Source organism: Callorhinus ursinus, unplaced genomic scaffold (assembly GCF_003265705.2).
Source record: "Callorhinus ursinus isolate GAN/ISIS: 27379988/994484 unplaced genomic scaffold, GSC_fseal_2.0 scaffold16, whole genome shotgun sequence".
In the NCBI taxonomy this organism is placed as follows: domain Eukaryota; kingdom Metazoa; phylum Chordata; class Mammalia; order Carnivora; family Otariidae; genus Callorhinus; species Callorhinus ursinus.
This window is the reverse complement of record NW_027397078.1, coordinates 9,401,974-9,422,400: the sequence shown is the minus strand read 5'-3', so window position 1 is coordinate 9,422,400 and position 20,427 is coordinate 9,401,974. Positions and strand designations below refer to the sequence as shown.

The following is a 20,427-nucleotide window of genomic DNA, read 5'->3' as shown; positions in this document are numbered from 1 at the left end:
AGGGGGCAGAGGTCGGTGGTTCTAGGGTCCACAAGAGGGGAGATCCGGGCGGAGGAAGCCCGTAGCCCCTCCCTGGCCCGGCAGTTCTAATCAGAGAGCGCATGTACACTAGTGTGCACACATGTACACATATATACACAAAGATGGGGAGAAAAATGAATCTCAGGCCTGAACCCCAGCCCCAGACCTCTTTACTCCCCATTTTGCCCTCTGAAGCCTCTCCTTCTGGGGCCCAGCCAAGAGGGCCCAGGTTTCATTCCATTAAGGCATTTCCTAGGTGCACCCAAGACATTTCCAGGAAGATTTCTTGAAATGAATCCCCGAGTGCCGGCAGCATTAAGACAGTGATGAGACACCTCACAAGACACCTACCTGGTGGGAGAATCTCCATGGTTCTCTGCCAAGAGTCAAAGGCCCCTCCCCAAAACGGACGGAACTGTGTCCTCCCCAGATTGCTACGTTGAAGCCCTAACGCCATGTGACTACATGTGGAGATAAGCCTTCAGGGCGGTAACTAAGGTGAGATGAGGCCCTGAGGGCGGGGCTCTAAGTCCACAGGACTACTGTCCTTGCAAGAAGACGCACCCGAGAGCTTGCTCTTTCTGCGCGCGCACAGAGGGAAGGCCATGTGGGGACACAGCGAGAAGGCGGCAATGGACAAGCCAAGGAGAGAGACCTCCGGAGGAACCCCCTCTAATGGCCCTTTGATCTGGAACTTCCAGCCTCCAGGACCATGAGGAAATGAACATCTGTAGGACTTCCAACTGGTCCACCGTTGTGCTTTGAATGTAAGTATATTTATGTCCGATTCTCCACCCATCCCATGCCCCAATGCTTGAAGGGGAAGGAAGGAAGGAAGGAAGGGAGGGAGGGAGGAAGGAAGGAAGGAAGGAAGGAAGGAAGGAAGGAAGGAAGGAAAGGAAAGGAAGGGAGGGAGGTAAGAGGGAGGGAGGGATCTGTACTTCAGGGCTCAAAGATCCATCCACCTCCCTGCCCCATCTCAGCATGCCTTCCTGATGTTTCCAGCAAATCCCCCTTAAGGGCACCATGCAGGGAGCCTTAAGCCACCCTGTCGCCATCTGCCCTACTTGTGCCCAAGCCCAGCAGAGCTGCACTGTAGCCTACATAGACCATCTGGCGGAACTCCAAGACTTCTGGGTTAGAGCCCCAGCTTGCAATGCACTACTGAGCAATACTTTGTCATGCGTGCATCCAGCAAATTCTTGATCAACATTCACCCCACTGCGGTGGGCCAGGCTCTGTGCTAGGAGCACAGCCGCAGCATGGAGCAACGTACATGGGGTCCCTGCTTTCTTCTGCCGGGGGAGACAGACTACAAGCACGTGAGTAGGTGGCAGGTGGTAGTAAGTCCCACATTAAGACCCCGAACAGGACGCTTTGGTAGAATGACCGGGGCGGGTGGGGGGCGGACAACTTCAGGTGGGTGGGCAGGGAAGGCTTCCCTCAGGGGACCCGTAAGGCCAAATCTGAAAGACACAAAGAAATAGGCACATACTGACTGGATGGAAAAGCATTCTAGGCAGAGGGAACAGCTATTACGAAGGCAGGGCCTCAGGAAGCAAGAATGAACTTGGTGGTGTGTCCTGGTAATAGCAGGAAGAGCAGCATGCCTGGGGTTCCCAGAAAGGTGATAGGAGGTGACAGCACAGTGCTCAACAGAGGCCAGATCACAGAGGTTCAGGGGACACCAAGAAGTCAGGATTCCAACTGCGGTTAGGGACGGGATGTGACCTAATCGGATTTCCTGTTTTTTAAAAGATTGCACTGCCCATAAGATGCTTCTTAATTACAATGAGAATAACAGTCACATAGGAGAGAAACCTGGCAAATGCCACCGTGACCAAGTGATCAAAGCAAACACCACCAGTGGCGGATCAAATGGACACCGTGTGCCTCCCGATATGATGTCCTGAGAAGGACACACATGCCCTAGGTGGGGTTTCTGCCAAACCTGCAGCATCTGAACCCGGTCACAGGAAACATCAGACAAAGCCAAACTAAGGGATAGTCTACAAAAAGAGTACCAGCCCGTACTTTTCAGAAGTGCTCCTGTCACAAAAGACAAAGACAAAAGAACCATGCCAGATTAAAGGAGATTAAAGAGACACAATAACCGAATACAATGTATGACTCGAGATTAGATCCTGGGCCAGAAAAATATTTTATTTCTTTTCTTATGAAGGACATTAGTGGGACAACTAATGAGCATTTGAATAAGATCTGTCAATCAGGTCATAGAATTGTATCAATATTCATTTCCTGATTTTGATCAACTATCCTGCGGTTATTTTACGAGAAGGTCCTTCATTTTGCATTTTCAGGGAATACAAGTGAAATATTTAGGGGCGAAGAAGCATCATGTCTGCACCTTGATCTCAAAAGATTCAGGGAGAAAATTGTGTGTGTGTGTGTGTGTGTGTGTGTGTGTGTGTAGAGAGAGTGTGCAAGTTGCAAACTGATAAGATACTTGGGGAATCTGGGTAAAGGAATACAGGAACGCTTGGCACGATTTTTGCAGCTTTGCAAGTCTGGATCACTTCAAAATTAAAAGTTTATAATATAAAAATGTAAAAGTTCCCTCCGGCTGCAGAGTGAATTATGAACATCAGGCGAAGGGGCAGCAGCGGTGGAGCGGGGGGGGAGGGCGGGGGAGGCAGGCAGGGCCAAGGTTGAAGGCCCCTGCTAGGAGCGGACAAGAACTGAGGCTTTCAGACCCGATTCAGAAATCAGGACCTCGAGAAAGCCACTCAGTCTCCCACCGTTCCGCTAACAAGGGGCCCAGCCAGTGCCCGCCAAATGGTTCCTGCAACTTTCCTTTGCAGCCACGCTGAAAAGCAATCAGACGTGACAGCCCAGGGCAGCGGGAGCACTGTGGCCGGCACTCAGCTCCGGGAGGTCTGTCGGGGAAGGGGGCAGACTGGCTGACGCCCCTGCTGCCTTGTCACCTGCATCTCCAGGGGTCCCCCAGTGCCTGGGGCCCCCTTGGCCGGGTGCAGCCCCTTGGGGAAAGAAGCCTCCCCAGGCCCCAGCAGGCCTTTGCCGAGATCCTTCTGACCTTAGCCGGGGCAGGCCAGGGCTCAGTTTTAAAAGAATAAAGGAACGGGCTTCCTCGGGGGGCCTGCCCCTGCCGGCCTGGTGTAGGCGACGCGTGGCACAGCCAGCGAGGCTTGTTCAGTTGGTCTAAACAAGCAGGGGTTTAGCCGCGCACCAGGCGCCACACTCTTATTAAACGGGGGCCAGCCGTGGGGCTAATCTGACACGGCCGCCTCCAGACGCCCGGTTCCCGCAGGTGGACGGGTGCGCCCCGAGCACGTCTCAGAGAGCCGGGTGGTCTGATGATTCCGGACAAAAGTGCCGGCGGCCGCCCCAGGACAGAAAAGGCTGCCCCTCCCACCCTCCTTTATCGTGCCCACAAACAAACAGTGCTGTCAGGAAGGAGGGGGGCCGGTGGGGGGGGTGCTCACACACACCCCCCCACGGGGGATGGACTTCCTTCCCCTGCTTAGCAGTTCACAATTCGACACCCACAGCCTGCTTCGCCAGATTAGAGGCATTCATGGCTTGCAGAAAAAGGAGGCCCAAACGCAGACGTGGTGATAGATTGCGATCAGCAGGCCCCTAGGAGAGCCTGTCGCTTTATTCTTTTGGAAGTCTTTCATGGAGGCGCGGTGACTCAGACGCTCCAGAATCCGGAGCAGCCGGGGCCATGGGTCCGGGTGGTGATGTGCGCCTGTGTGTCAGGCCCGGCCCCTGGCGCCCAGCCAGCTGGGAGCCTGGGAGGCTGGGAGGCTGGGAGGCTGGAGGTTTGCAGGCTCATAAAAAGAAAGTGCTTGTTCCTCGGCCAGACCAGAATATGCCAGGCTCGGTGGGCAGGACAAGGGCGCTGCCGGGGCTGGCCCACTCACCTGCCAGACCATGTCATCCTACAGATCGGGAGGCCAGGCCAAGATTTGCTGCTTCTTCAGGGCAGGCGGCAGGCCTGTCGGGGAGGGGAACCACGCTGCTGGCCCACTTGCGGGTGACCCAGTTCCAGGTGAGGACATGGAATTGACTTAGCCCGAGGCCCCCCTCAAATACCTACCCAGCGCTTCCCTGCGGTAGCCAGGCCTCTGGGGAAGCGCGGAAACAGCAAGCAATGATGACCCACTCCTTCCAGGTTATAGCCTGGCCCCCTCAAGGCTCGAGTGTGCCTGCGTTTTGCCCAGGCCGGGGCGAGCCTCTGATGTTGCCCCGATTTTTCCGAATCTCCCCTCTCGACTTGAGATGGCATGGCATCACGCACGGACTCTCAAACTAACTGCAGATGTAGGACCGGGGCTGTTTGTGTTGGTTTGTTTGTTAATTAATTTCAATCTGTCATGGATGGATACTTTTGTCCAGTACAATAAAGATGACTGGCTAGAAAAATGAAATAAAAAAGAAATACAAGGGAAATACAGTTGGTTAAGTGTCTGCCTTCGGCTCGGGTCATGATCCCAGGATCCTGGGATCGAGTCCCACATAGGAGGGCTCCTTGCTCGGCGGGGGTCCTTCTTCTCCCTCTGCCTGCCACCACCCCTCCCCGCCCCCGCTTGTGCGTGCTCTCTCTCTCTCTCTCTGACAAATAAATAAAACCTTAAAAAAAAAAAAAGAAAGAAAAAGAAATACAAGCTACAAAACACAAGCCCAAACTTTTACCATTGGATTTTCTAGCAGACACAAACATACTCTGTTGAGTTTCTACAGGCTCGCTCCCAATTTCCGTACTTAGCTCACCGTGGACAAGTGTCAGTGTGTGGACTGGCACTGGCCTGGGGAGCACACCTGGAGTAACAGCAGGGAACAATCAAGGTCAAAGCCTGTGGATTCTAATATCACCTCTGTCACCAACTGGCTGCGCACTGCCCTCTCCGATCCACCACCTTCATGTGCACATAGTAGACTCATAAAAGCAACTCGCACTGTGGTCTGCCGAGCAAAGGAAGATGCCAGGTCTTTTCTTTATCTCCTGCGGACTCCTTCTTTCTCAGCCGAGCAAGATGGGGTGGGGCGGTGAGATTTCCGTCCTGTGGAGTGGATCGCATGCAAATTGTGTATGTGGTCCCTTTAGGCAAATGCCCGGGTGCTCTCAGATTTCCACCCCACCACCCCCGCTCTCCCACACGATGGTGTCAGGGGAATGCAGGAGGAGAACCGAACTGGCGCTTTATCATGCGCACAGATCCCCTGGGAGGTTGTTCACACACAGATGCCGACTCTGGCACGGCTGGGGTGGGGCCCGAGACTCTGCATTCCCACCAAGCTTCCAGGTAATGCAGGGGCTGATGGTGCTGAGACCATACTCCTGAATAGCTTCTGAAGGACGAAGGGCTTCTGGGGTCTCGTGAAGAGAGAGGAGTCGGGTCCTAAGGTACCCGTGCACAAGATCCCCCTGCCCCAGAAGCTTCCACGTCTCTGCCGTGGAGCGTCTGGTCTTGGCTGCCCCTGGAACGGTGGTTGCTGAGGTGCAGACGGGCCCCCTCCCTGACTTACGTGTGAGCCCAGGGAACTCTGGGTCTGGCCATCTGGGTGCAGTCAGAGACCCGTCACCCCAGCAGCTCTGCCCCCCCCCTCAGCAAATACTGGGGCTGTCGAACCCTTGAAGACTCTGTGACATCCCCCGTCTGGACCTTGGGCTAGGTCCCCCGGCCCTCAACACGACTGCCTTTCACTGACCGAACCTCCAGGGCCTTCGCCAGCCCCCAGGTGACAAGGGCAACTCTGCTCAATACACAGCGCCACCTCTCCGAGTTCTCTTTAATATGGAGTCCGCCAGATGAGTATGGGGTGCAGCCTCCCAACTATCCTCCCAGAGCCCCCAACACAACCAGAGGCTAACACGCCGCTGCCGGAGACGTGCCCTTCACTTCTCAAATATCCCTCCCTCTGGCCAGATCCCCCAGGGCTGACCAGAGCCCCTTCAGCAGGCTTCCCCAGCTCCAGCCCCATCTTCCCGCCGTCCTGCCACCGTCCTCTCAAAGCAGAAGGAACAACCTCTCCCTCTTCCTCTTCCTGTCTAGTTGGGACTTCCCTCTCAACATAAAGGAGAACCTGAAGGGATAGAGGAAATCCCTTTCTCTACGGACAATGCCTGACTTCCTCCCTGATTTCCTCCCTGTGGGTTGAATCACGGTCTAATGTGACCAAAGCTGAGCAGCCGCTTCCATGGTGAGCAGTACCCGCTGCTCTCAGGTGCTCTGGGAACCCTGAGACCCACTGGAAATCCACCGGAAAATACTGCTCCAAGCGTTCCCTGCTCCGGGGGAAACGAAGGCATCTCCCTCGCTGGCCCCAAGAATCTACAAAAGGGCCATTCTCTTGGCAACTTGGAAACGGAGCACACTCCTTGAGGAGGCCTGTGCGTGGGGCCCCAAATGTGCCACCACCCCCACAGGTAATTAGTGAGCACCTACTGGGTGCCAGGCACCTGTGGGCGACTGGGGAGACTGCTGGTCAAGAGTCGGCTTTCAGGGGCGCCTGGGTGGCTCAGGTGGTTAAGCATCTGACTCTTGATTTCAGCTCAGGTCATGATCTCAAGGTCGTGAGATGGAGCCCCGCGTCGGGCTCCTCGATCAGCACAGAGTTGGCTTGGATTCTCTCTCTGCCCTTCCCCCCACTTGTGTGGGAGCACGTGCACACACGTGCGCTCTTTCTCTCAAATAAATAAAGGATTGTTAAAAAAAAAAAAAACAGATTGTCCCCAAACAACTGCTTTAGAAAAAAATAAAAATAAAATAAAACAAATAAATAAATCTTTAAAAAAGAGAGAGAGAGAGAGAGAGTCTGCTTTCAAAGCACTTATAAGTGACATCACCATCCCCCATGGTGGGCACTGTGCACACCATCCAGGTCCCTTTTTGGGGTGTGACTCAGCTACCGAAAGCCCCCTGGCCAAGGCCACACCCTCCCGGGGCAGCCCACACCCAGTGACTGATGGCAGCAGGGTATCACCTGGGGACCATTCGGACGGGCCATTGGGCGACAGAGCTCCCTGTGGGCTGAGCTGAGGCTGTTGGTCTGGATGCCACTCGGCTCCTCCCTCGGCCCGCCCCTAATTCTAGCCTCACCTTCCTCAGGTGTGGCCCCCAAGGGCCCTCCTTGGTAAACATCCTGCAGTTAAACTCCACCTCAGAGTCTGTTTCTCAGAGAACCCAACCCTCATCACCCCCAGTGCCTGGGAGACCGGCAGATGGGGGGGGGGGGACCAGGAAGCAACCCGGAGATTTCCCCAGGCCCGTTCTGAGAAAGAGCGCGGCCAGACCTGGGGCAGACCGCCTCTTCCACCGCAGCTGCCAACAGAAGTGGAGGCTGCCCCCCCCCCCCAGGAAGGCAGGAGCAGAGGCCCCTACTTCCCCACAGAGGAAAGCTGTGGGAGCAGCATCTGCTAGGCCACAACCTGGGAGATCCAGACTGGAGAGACTACAGGAGGAGTTGGGATCAGGGCGGGAGACAGGCCTGCGGGCAGGAGTGCGACGAGACTCGGTGGGGAGAGACGACAAGGGGCAGGGAGGGGACACCGGTCCGGCCATTGGGAAACACAAGTTTCCTCCCATCCAAGCTGGGCTGGGGGACACGGAACAGGTCCTGCCCCTCTCTAGGCCTGACCCCTCGCCCATCAGGTGAGGGGTGTGCATCTGGGGATCAGCTGGCCCGTGAGGCCTTCCACCTCTGACATTCTGGCCTCGTGCTAGGCTGTGTCTGTGGCCCTGGGCCTCACAACGTAGCCCGGATTGCTGAGAAAGCAGGCCAGAATTCAGCAGGAGGACATTGCCCCTCTCCTTTACAGATGGGTCAGGGGGAGTCTGGTTGTTATGGGCTGCACTGTGTCCCCCTAAAAATCATCCACTGAAACCCTACCCCAGGACTTCAGAATGTGACTGTATTTGAGATAGGGCCTTTCCAGAGATGAGGTAGGTAAAATGAGGTCACTGGGGTAGAGCCCAAGCCCATCTGACTGGTGTCCTCATAAAAGAGGAGATTAGGACATTGATAGGTACAGAGGGCAGAGGATTTGAGGGCATAGGGAAGAGACGGCCATCTACAAGCCAAGGAGAGAAGCCTCAGGAGGAACGGACGCTGCTGACACCTTGATCCCGACCTCCAGCCTCCAGAAGTGTGGGACAGGACATTTGTGTGATTACCGCCCACCCCCCACCCCCACCCCCAGGCTGTGGTCTCACTAGAACAGCCCAAGCAGAAGAGCATGCTGGTCAATTAAATGTAGAGACAACGCCCCCAGACCTAGCCCTGGAAGGTTCGGCTCCATATCGGGAAGCCCGGACGCTTCTGAGGGATTCCCAGCTGAGCAAGCATGGCTGGCATGCTTGGACTGTGGGCCGGGCACGGCTCCTGCTTGCCACACGCCGGGCCCTGGGAGGGCTGCCTGGGGCAGGAAGCTGCGTGCTGATTGCAGAGCCGAGAGCTATCGGGTGGGGCCTTGACCGTGTGGCTGACAACCCCACACTGAGTACAGCCAGGCCTGGGTGTAATGCACCAGGAAGGGAGAGGAGAGAATGTTCTGATGGGCCGTGGGCCACCAGGGCTGTCTGGGTCTGTTTCCATACCTCTGAGGAGATTTCCCCAGTTCAGTGTGCATGTGGTTCCTCACTCACTGTGAAACGCAGTCGGAGATAGAATGAGCTGTCCTCACGGCCCATAGCCTCAGGGAGCGTCCAGACCCCCACCCCCACCCCACAGCCCACTTCACCAACTCAGGGCACTCCAGGGTGTCTCAGAAGGGAGGCCCAGGACCACTCCCGAGGCTCCAAGAGCTGATTCTGCTGAGGAAGGGCCTTTCTCTAAATATTTCCTCTCCAGGTTTGGCTGGAGACAGTCACAGCCCGTCAGGGGGCTCAGAGAACAGAGCAAGCCTGCCAAGAGCCCTCTGAACACCGCCTTTGTAAAGAAAACCCAGGGAGCGGGGCTGGCCCACACCCAGGCAGCAAAGGGACAGGCCCACCCTCCCCTCCCTGGGCTCAAGCCAGGGCACCCACTGAGGCCGGGAGTTCTAGGCCCAGGCAGACCCCAGAAAATAGCCCACAGCCTTCTGTCAGCTGCCGTGTGTTTGTGTTTACAGCTGCTCCTCCCGCCCGGCTGTTGCAGTGAGCAAAGGAATCTGTTTGTCTGAGAGACAGAATGTGGCAGAGAGGCAGAAGGCAGCCCCGGGCAGCCCGGGCAGCCTCAGCAGCTACAGAGCTCGCCAAATCCAGCCAGACACACAGAAGAGTCACCCAAAGGCCTAGAGGCCAAGGTCACGGGCTCAGAGACACCCTCCACCCTCACCCTGCCGACAGCCGTGCTCCGCGAGGGGCCGGGGCTTTGCCCAGAGTCCTCAGGGCAGGTGCCAGGCCGGCAGCCAGGGCGCACAGAACAGGGACCCACCCTCGCAAGCTATTTGATTTGCCTCTCTCTCATTCACACTCAAACCCCACCACCACCACATACACACACACACACACACACACACACTGAGAAGGGGGTCAGTCGGCTGTGTGTACAAAGAGTAAGCACACAGGACTGAGAGCAAACAAGCCCACAGCTGGGCCTGCAGCGGGCCTGGAGCAGAAGAAAGACAGAGGTGACAAGAAGTGCCCCAGACCCAAGGTGCCAGCCCAACCAAGGGAGGCCATCTGCCACCCTGGAGGTCCAGCCAGAGCCCCCAGACCTGTCGTCTTTGTTCTGGAGCATTCTGGGCAGCCCAGCAGGAACCCAGGCAAGGACCAGCTCAAAGTCACCCTCATTTGGGTGGTCTTGGTCACAACGACACCTGGGATTCCCCAAACAGGCACACTTGATACCCATATCCAGCCATCTCACCAGCCCCCTGGACTGACCAAGAGGTTGCCCTGGGGCCTGGGACGGGGGGAGAAGGGAGACACAGCTTCCAGGTCAATCTTCTAGACTATAGCAGGCTCCCACCCGTAAGTGGTCACATTTGGGTTAGAACATTCCCCACTGCTATTGTGATCCAGCTGGCGATAAATCCCTCGGAGGTGTAGGCGCGGGATGTGTAACAACGAATCCTCCCCCCTAAACCTTTCCTGGTCAGATGAATAATCTAGATGTAATTGAGCTCCTCCCCTGGGTCAGCCGGTTCACCCCCTGAAAGGGCCTGGGAGGTCGAGGGATTGCTCAAGGTCATACAGCAAGAGTGACCAAGGGAAGGTGTCTTAGGCCAGGCTCTTCCAGAAGCTGCGCCTGAGACAAGGATTTGGGGCCAAACGATTGATTTGGGAGAGGGGCAGTAAGGTGGGGGAAGGGATGCTGCCAGTAAGAGGGGCGTTTCGGAGCAAGTCACCAGAGTGAGACGCTGAGAGTCAGTCCCACGGGGTTTCTCTGAGACACCAGTCTTACCTGACCCGGGGAGTGGGAAAGCCGGAGAATCTATCCTCTGGTTCCTATCCATCATTGCCTGGGAGGTGCCACCACGGGCATTTCTGTGAAGCCCTCAGGTGCGGGTCTCATGCCCTTAGAGAACGTTCTGGACTGGTGAGTGCCAAGAGGATTTGGGCAGGGCACCGGAGCATCTGCTGCAGAAGTTGACCACAGTCCTGGGTGAATCCAGAGTCTTCCTGGGCCCCCTATTCTGGCCACTCCTTACCTGGCGTCTGAGGCTGGAATCTTCAAGGCCCCGAAGCTGGTCTGTGATGAAGTCAGCGTGTCAGGGGTTGGAGGGGTGGGGGGAGAAGTTGGGGTAGAAACGGCCGCCCCAATTCACGCATGGGCACACACACACACACACACGCACACATGTACCAGTGGGTGCCACATAAATGGGGTTGGGCTTCCAAGCTGGCATCAGAATGGGGATGCCCTTGGGAATCCCTGATGCTACACAGACTAGAGAGATAGGAACCCCTTCAGAAGGGCCCCCCACGGGGCGCCTGGGTGGCGCAGTCAGTTAAGCGTCTGACTCTGGGTTTCAGCTCAGGTCATGATCTCAGGGTCGTGAGATGGAGCTCCGTGTCTGGCTCTGTGCTCAGTGTGGAGCCTGCTCAGGACACTCTCTCCCTCTGCCCCTCCCCCACTTCAAATAGATAAATAAATCTCTAAAAAAAAGAAGAAGAAGGGCCCCAACCTTGCGAGTAAAGACTTGGATCCAATACCCAAATTTAGCACTGTGTGACCTGGGGCAGGGCACAGGCTGCCGGATGCCTGGGTGCGTGTAAACTGAGGATATTAATACCTGCCTCAATCCCCAAGGGCTGGGTCGGAGCATCAGAGGTAATTAGGGTGGCCTTCCTGCCACAGCAGTGGATCCATAGCCGAGGGGAGTTAGCCATATTTTTTCTTTTTTTTTTTTTTTAAGATTTTATTTATTTATTTGACAGAGAGAGACACAGCGAGAGAGGGAACACAAGCAGGGGCAGAGGGAGAAGGAGAAGCAGACTCCCCGCGGAGCAGGGAGCCCGACACGGGGCTCGATCCCAGGACCCTGGGATCATGACCTGAGCCGAAGGCAGACGCTCAACGACTGAGCCACCCAGGCGCCCCAGCCATATTTTTTTCTATTGAGGTAAAATCCCCATAACGTAAAATTGACCACTTGAAGCATTTTGAAACATACAATTCAGTGGCATTAAATATATTTACGGTGTTGTACAAGCATCAGCACTGCCTGGGGCTGGAACATTTTCTCTCCCCAAAAGAAATCCCGGACCCATCAAGCAGCCACTCCCTCGTCTCCCCTCCCTCCCCCAGCCCCCGACAACCACGAATCTACTTTCTGTCTTTGTAGACGTGCCCATTGTGGACCTTTCGTACAAATGGAATCGTACAATACGTGGCCTTGTGTGTCTGGCTTCTTTCACTCAGCATCATGTTTTCAAGGTCCATCGGTGATGTAGCAGGTGCCACTCCTTCTTTCCTTTTGATGGCGGGATACTATTACACTGTGTGGCGAGACCTCGTTCTGTTTATTCGTTCATTTGGATCATTTCCATCTGCGGGGGCTGTAATGGACAGTGCTGCTGGGAACATTCGTGTCCACATTTTTGTGCGGATGTACCTTTCCAATTCCCTTGGGTACACACCTCAGTGTGAAATTGCCAATCGTATGGCAGCTCTCTGTTTGACTTTTTGAAGACCTGCCACCCTTCCATACCAGCTACACCAGTTACATTGGCACAAGCCCAATTTCTCCACATCCTTGCCGGCGCTTGTTATTTTCCCTTTTTCCCCCCTTAAATTATAGCTATCCTGTGGGTGTGAAGAGGTACCTCATTGTGGTTTTCCTTCGCACCTCCCTCATGACCAACGATGTCAAAAGCATCTTTTCATGTGCCTATTGGCCTGTGTGTTTTTTTGTAAGATGCCCATCACTCCCAGCAATAATTACCCTGGGATTAAACCAATACACAAGAGTAGACTTGGTATTGGATAAATTGGATAAATTCCAGGATGACGATAACCCAGACAAAGGGACGGGAATTTATCATTGCACCTTTTTATTCTTTTTTCATTGCACCTTTTTAAACCACCACAAGCTACATGCCCGTGGAGTTTTACTATCCTGACCTCTCAAGCACTGGTTATTGACACAGCATGTTAAATGTTTTTGGTAACTGCACATAAAATTGTTTTATATTTTTATATTACGTCCACTTAATAGAAATATGTAAATTAAATTCATATCTTATATTTCCCTTTTTTAGTTACCTGTGTGCTTTGCATGTTTATCAGTATTTTTCTTATCAAGTCACAGGAGCGCTTTCATGAAATAACTACATCAATCATATATTTTGTCCTCGATCTGGTTTCTCTTTATAATTTGATTGGAATGTGGTTTAGTGCTTTTCTCTTTGTGTTAAGCATTTTTGATTATCTGTGCAGTTAACCTTTATTTTCTATTTTCTGATTCCTTCTATCACATCCCAACTTAAAAAGTCCTTCCCCGGAGGCAGAACATTGTTTTAAGATGAGATTCTTCAGAGGAAAATGTTCCAGCTCCTATGAAATCACAAAATCCCTCAGCCAGGTTGGATAACATTGGTGTCCTCCGGTTCCCAAGGTCCTTCCAGGGAAAGGGGCTCATTTAGCATCACCATTAAGAGCATGAGCTCTGGAGTCAGACGGCTAGCTGTGAATCCCAGCTCTGTCACGTGGGCACCTTACATAATTATCCGTGCCTCAACTTCCTCGTCTGGAAAAATGGGGTTAATCATGGCACCCGCTTCATAGGGCTGTTGAGAAGATTAATTGGTATGCTAAGTTCATCTAAGGAAAGCTTGGATCGGGCTGGGGTCTCAGATCTCCCATGGTCAGTGCAGTAGAAGGATGACAGAGGTATTCTTTCTGGTCATGCCCAAAGAGAGGGCTACCGACAGGTCCAAGCCTGGTTCAGCGGGGAGGACAGCCCGCTGGGCTCACCGGGCTTCTCTGCCAGGTTTTCCCTCTCCTGCCTTCTGTTTGGTTTGATCTGAGGTTACAGACCACCTGGCCCGCCAAACTGGGACAGTAAACTCAACCCCATCTGCCACTTACCTGCCCAGAGCCCACCTGCCATCTTTGTTTCTGTATCCTGAGTGGGGGGCAGCTGCAGATGAAAGCAGCTCTGCTTGTTTGGTCGCTGGGCCTCCACTCCAGGGCTCCTGCCCTGTCCTCTCCCTCTCCCCACCCCCAACTCTCACCCCCTACACTCCCCCCCACAGCCCTCTCCAGGTGTCTCAGACCCCAGAATTTTAATGGGCCTGAAACCTTGTTAACAAGAGTAGCCGGAAAGAGTCCTGAGGGAGATTCAAATGCCTGTGACTTTCAGGTGGGGACTCAGGTCCCCAGAAGCCAGTCAGTGGGGGAAGGTGACCTGGCCTCAGCCAGGCAAAACACCGGGTGGGGGAGGGGTGCTGCCGAGCCCCCGGAGTCTCTGCAGTGGAAAACAATGATCCCCATGTCCCTTCAACCTGGGTAGAGTTGAAGTCCCTCAGCTTAAAATTCCTACCCCCCCCCCCCCCCCCCACAAACAGCCTGCAGTAGAGTGGCTAATAAAAACAGTGGGCCTTCCTTGCCTTGGCTTTGCAAACGGTTCTCACGTTGGCTGGGTGAGCCATTCCTCTTGTGAGCCATGGGAGGTGAGCACAGTTGCTCCCATCTTACAGAAGAGGCAACTGAGGCCCCCCGCAAAAAGTAAACATTTAGGTCCAGGCGCTGTCAAGGCGGGCCTCAGACCAAGGGTTCTAAATCCTAGCCTAAAGCAGTGGTTCTCCATCTTCAGCACATCAGAACCCACCCCGCCCCGAGTTTCCGGTTAAGTGGGTTCAATTTTTCTTTCTTTTCTTTTCCCCACCTTTGTGGAGATGATGTAATTGACCAAAAACAAGTTGTGTTTATTTCCAGTGTTCGACTTGATGTTTTGATATACATATACATTGAGGAAGAATCATCACCATCATTGAGGAGAAATGAAATCAGTGTCTCGAAGAGAATTCGCTTTTCTAACAGGCTTCCGGGTGACACTGACGCCATGGGGCTGGGGTCCACACTTGGAGAATGGCTGGCCTAAAACGTGTGTCACTGCCTCGTACCCCTCACTGTGTTAATGAGGGAATGCTTCCAGCAGCGGTGGATGGCCACATTCGGGTGTTCTCCAAAGAATCCGATCCCGGTGGCGCATCTGAAACACAAGGCAGGATCAGCAACCCCACAGCAGCAGGGTGGTCCCCCCCATCAGGGAAGGAGCTCGGACGGAGAGGCTCATGTAGTCTGCGCTGGGGGCCTGAGCATAGAGGGTTAATTCTCAGTTCCTGCCGGGGAGTCCATGTGACCGGGGAGGAAGCAGGTGGAATGATTGCTTATATACAGAACCATCAAGGTCTTGGCTGTGTAAAACCCAATCATTACTTCCAGGTAGTAATGCGTTTTAGGCAATGTCTTCTGCTTATGCTCAGCAATGCATGAGTCTCAGAGCGGTGGCCAGAGAAATGGCGAGTTGTCGGATATTGAGCGAGTGATAATGGAATCCAGGAGGTGGAAATTACAAGTCGAAAAGTAAAATCGATGCCCTGCCTGTGAAGTGACGGAATGCCTGGTGAGGAACGTGGAGAGATGCCCCCCCGCCCCCACCCCGTCCTGCCCCCTTGCTCGGCACCTACCTGTAAGAGGCTCGCTGGTTCAGAAGTTGCTTGAGGGCAGGGACCACATTTTAATCATGGGGAATCATATCACGTCAGAGCAGAAATGGGCCTCAGACAGCTCCCAGCCTTGGAAGGGCAAATCGGTTTCATTTTGGTGCCAGGTCGGATCTTTTAGGGGACGGCTGCCTGGATTCTCTTGGCTCTATGGGGAGCCTTTCTTACCACGGGGATGGGGGGGGGACACTACATGACACGTGACAGCACTTTACTCAGCTTTGCCAATCCAATCTAGTCCTACCTGCCCCGCTGACAGACGAGGAAAGAACTGCCCCACCCCCTCTGTGTCCCCAGCCACACCCCAGTGCACCCCTGTCCCCTAGCAGCCACTGCCTACCAGGCCAAGGGGTTTGTGCAGAGGATTCAAGGGTCCATCAGCTGGGATGGGAGGGAAAAATGACATCTTCGGTTTTAGTAAGCTCGAACTGAAATCGAGCACTTCCTTCCATCCTGAACGGAGACAGAAACCAAAGGGGCATCAGCAGCGTCTACAACTGCCACTCAGAAAAACCACAGCTATCTCTACAGCACATCAGAGGCCCCGCAGATATCTCTCCAGATCGCTTACGCGCCTCACCAGGACGGAATGATAGCAGTTATTAGATCTGCCGCTAAATCTTGTTGTTGAATGCATCGATAAAGAAGCACATATATTACCACATCACGAAGTTGCTTTAAGATATTTGGGTAACTGCACCTCAATAGGACTGGTTCCTCTGGAATCCTAGTTGATGCAGTTGAACACATTACTCCGAGAAGGGGTCCGTGGGCTCCGCTAGATGCCAAGGGGGGTGCACAGTTCAAGAAAAAAAAAAAAAGGTTAAAAGCCCCCACCAGCGTTTTGCTGATGGCCAGTCCTGTGCTCCGGGGCCCCTCCTGGCCTCCCCATCGTCGGAGGAGAGGATGTGGGCAACGCGGGCCGTCTTGGGTACCTTGTATTCTTTGCTGTGACTTAGCAGCAACTGGCCGCTCAGACAGGGTGAATTGGCTGCTCTCCACTCTGGGGAGACAGCTGACCTCGGGGGCTCGCTGGGCCCAGATGCCCAGACGGTGACAGCTCTGGCCGTGTGCCAGGGCTTCCCCAGCTTGGCCTTCCACGCGAGGGTCAGTCTGTGTCACAGACGCAGCAGCTTGATGTTCGGCTCCAGCCTTCTTTCTCCTACGGCAACCCTTCCCTTCTGCGGTGCCGTCCCCCAGGAGCCTGAAGGGCAGGCTCCGTGGCTAGCTTACGGCTGGGTCTGGATGCCTGTTCTCTCAGCCTCGGCAGTGGGGGGGGCGGGACAACCTGGAGATGTCCATCACGGATCACAGGCCACATCGGTGTTTTCATTTCATCTTCAAAATGCATCTGTCCTCCTTCCTTCAGACATGCAGATGCTAAATTCTCAGCTATTAGCCCTGGAAAGCACCTCAAAAAAATCGTCTGTTCCACACGTCCTCCCTCCCTTCACTCTACAAACTGGGGTGCATGCTGGGAAAGGCAGCGTGACCTGCCCGCATGGCCCAGACCTGGAACCGCCAGGCCAGTCCTTTCTCCACCACTGCACAGCCTCGTAAATAGTGTAAGATTTTGGCACTGTCACCATCTGTCTTAGGCCAGTGAAAAATAAAACTGCAAATCCGTTTCTACTCAAAATCACCATCTGGTTAAGTGGAGGCCCTCTGGTAGCTGCGGCTTCTCCATAACTGGCACAACTGGAGGGTCTGTGCGGACTTCTTGTTGGTTTTTCTCTTCAGAGACCCCCTGGAGGAATTCTAGAAGTGTGAGGTGAGAGGGAAGGCCTCCGGTTTTCCATCAGCAACAGAGATAATGCCTCAAGATGCTTCTGGTTTGGAGGCTACGCCTTCGGCCAAGGATATTAAGACCCTTCGGTTGGTCAAGAACAGGCGAGCGGCTGTAACAAACATCCCGCCAATCTCCGTGGCCTAAGAAAATGTAGGCAAGGTTTATGCCTCCCTCAGCTCACGTTCCAATCGGGTATTCCAGGGTCAGTGCTGCCCATGGTGACTCAGGACCCAAGCTTCATCCCCCCTGTGGAAAAGAGTAGAATCAACTTCAATATATGTGGCTCCCAAGGTCAAAGTAGGATAGGAAAAGACAATGGGGGATCCCGAACGGGAGAGTCCTATGGCTCACGCACATCACTTCTAGCTACTTTCCGTGGGCTGGAACTCAGTCATGTGGCCCCAACCTAACTTCCAGGAGGCCCGGGGAATGTAGGCAAGCTGTGGACCCAAGAAGACAAGCAAATAGATGTGGTGGGAACAGGGTGCTGTGACTGCCACGGTCATTAAATGTCTTGCTATTATTTTAGGAAAAGTTATTTTGGTTGCCTGTGACAAACCAGCTGAACTAGGATGGGAAAAATGGTGAAGATGATCAAAAGGATGCTGGATACTCCAGAGAATCCCAAGGGAAGTTTGGATGGAACCAAGGAGATTCAGGAAAGAGTAAATGAGGCAGTGGGGAGATCATCAATAACTTCCCATTCTATGGGACCCCAATGGGAGATCATCAATAACTTCCCATTCTATGGGACCCCAGTGGGAGATCATCAATAGCATTCCCATTCTATGGGACCCTTTTTCTTTGATTCGTTCAGTCATTCAACAAATACCATTTAGTATCTACTAGATACCAGACCTGACTTGACTGCAGTGGGCACGCAGCAGATGTATCCCCGCTCTCATGGAGTTGACATCGTGTTCAATTCTCTCTGCAAACTATTTTCGCTCTTCTTTGTGCCCGTGTTCCCAAGGACCACTGTGGTCCTTGCATGGGGTGTAACGGTACGGACTGCCAGCTCTCTTCTTGCAGGACTACGGAGGGGCCATGATGGCATGTGGCTCTCCCAACTGCTATTTCTGCCCCTTTCCCCACCTAGTGCCCCCCACGTTCTACCTACGAGATGTTTGGACAGCTGGCTTGTGCAGTCACTTGTGAGAGAGGGACACTCAGATGAGGGCCTCCTGCTTATCGTGCAGACCCGCTATCCTAATTCGGGTCTCCCCGAAAGGAAAGCTTAAGACGAGGATTTGGGTGTCAGTGGTTTATTTGAGAGGTGAGCCCAGGAAGCAACAGCAGGGAAATGAGGAAGTGAGACAGAGGGAGAAGGAAAGGTAATAAAGGGGGGGTTCATGAGCTGGTTTCCACTGGGAGCAACTGGGGCTCAATCCTGGTGGGTACCTCTAAGAGACTGTGAAGAACAGGCCTCTGAATTGGCCCATCAAGGGACAAGGGGAAGCTCAGTCTTCATCCCTCAACTCTTTGATGGTCACTGGTTGAAGGGATTAACTCCCCCACTGCAGGCGGCCAATCAGAACGCTCTCAAGCAGAAAGACCTGGGAAGCTATAGGCGGGGCACTGGCCGTCACCATTCCACCAGGAATCAGAGAGGTCAAAGCCAAGCTCTTCAAAGTGGGGTCCAGGATCCTCCACTTTGGAATCACCAGTACAACTTGTTCTGCCTTCCCCAAGCTCCAGACCTTTGACTTCTGAATGACAGGAAGGGGCAGGGAGGGGCACTTTTACACACTCTCTGGATAAGTAATGCCCACCAAAAATCGTGACGGACTACCCAAGAAAATCATTCCCACTCCTCACCATGGCCCACAAGACCCTCCCAGTCTGGCCCTGCCTACCCATCAGGCCCCACTTCTCCCTCCCTCCGCACTTGGGGCCCTCTGTTTGCTGACCCTTCTAACCCCGCCTCTGAGCTCTTGCACTTGCTTTTCCCCCGCCACCTGACTGCTCCTCTGTCCCCCATCTGCCTCACCTTCTCTGGGTCTCTACTCCAAAACCCTTCCCTGGCCACCTTGTCTAAAATAGCCCCCCCCACCCTCTCCTTCCCTGATTTGACTGCTCTCCATGTAAGTTACATGAGATATTCATTCATTTACTTGTTTGTTGCTTAGCTTCCCACTCAGGTGAAAACATCCTGAGACACAGGGACTTTCACTGCTTTGTCTCTCAATCCCCATGCCCAGAACTGAGCCTGGAATATAATAGGTGGCTCAGGAAACACTGGTTAAATGAACCGGCCTTGGGCACTTCCACCTACTTCGTGGTGCAATTTTAGGAGTAGTCACCTCCTCGTACAAACCAGAGACAATTGGAAGTGGGGCTGGTGGAGGTGGGGGGTGGGCAGGTCTGCCAAGGCAGTGGGCCCAGACTCTGGAAAGGAAAGCCTTTAAAACTGCTTCCTACCCCCACCCCCACATACCCTGTCAACTTTCCATGAGCCCCTCACCTATCCAGCCACTAACTTCTGGGACTCTCAGGCCAGGCCCCCTAAGAAAATCAGGAATTCAGAATCTTGAGTTGGGGGAGAGGGAGAGAATCTCTGTGCTCCCAGTCCAAAGCACACACAATTGGAAATCCATAAATTAGAAGGAGTCCGTTCTGGGGCGCCTGGATGGCTCAGTCGGTTGGGCGTCTGCCTTCGGTTTGGGTCATGACCTCACAGTCCTGGGATCAAGCCCTGCATCAGACTCCCTGCTTGGCAGGGAGTCTGCTTCTCCCTCTGCCCTTACCCTGCTCGTGCTCGCTCTCTCTCTTTAATAAATAAATAAAATCTTAAAAAAAAAAAAAAAAGAAGGAATCCATTCTAACCCCACCTGGGCCTCTGTCTCCTACTCTGAGGAATGGATTTAATACTTACTGAGAGCATGGTTGTGAGCAGCAAGGAAGCTAATCAAATTTACATATAAACACTGAGCCCTGAGCACGGTACTCAGTGCACGGTAGCATCCAATAAATGCTAGAGCCTAGTATTCTTTTTCCACCTCTCAGGATGCATGTGGCACAGGGCTTGGCACACAGGTTGCCCTGGGGATGGAAAGGTGGTCTTCACCTTGCCCCTGGGCTCTCCCAGATTTGGAGGAACCCAACTGTAACGGTGCCATTGCCACCTACAGCCAGGGAGCTGGGGAGACCCGGAGGAGGAATCCCGGGAGATGAGCAAGAGTTGGCTGAGTTACTGCTCCGTCTTGTTCGCCTTGCTCTTCCCAACGGTTGTGCTTGGAAGGGCTCTATCACAATCGTCACCCAGCCGGTCGCTCCTTCCATGTCCTTCACCGTGTCCCCAGTCGGGAACCCAAAGAAAAGGAAAGAAAATTCTCACAGGCTCCACCATTTCCATCTCCAGCCTCGCTCCCTTGTCCTTAGTTATTTCTATGAACGGCACTTGCTGCCCCTGATCCTTTGACTCAACATGTGGGGCCCCGACGAGGGCCGACTTGCTCCTGTTTCTGTTTGCCTCTC

General features: G+C 53.9%; 1 long non-coding RNA gene across 1 annotated transcript; it reads left to right on the top strand.

The window, feature by feature from the left end:
• Positions 1-1,232: 1,232 nt before the first annotated feature.
• LOC141374311 (uncharacterized) lies at positions 1,233-4,439 on the top strand. Its single transcript, XR_012381089.1, has 3 exons — positions 1,233-1,343; positions 3,951-4,054; positions 4,178-4,439. It is a non-coding gene; the product is annotated as an uncharacterized lncRNA (long non-coding RNA).
• The last annotated feature ends 15,988 nt before the right edge of the window (positions 4,440-20,427 follow it).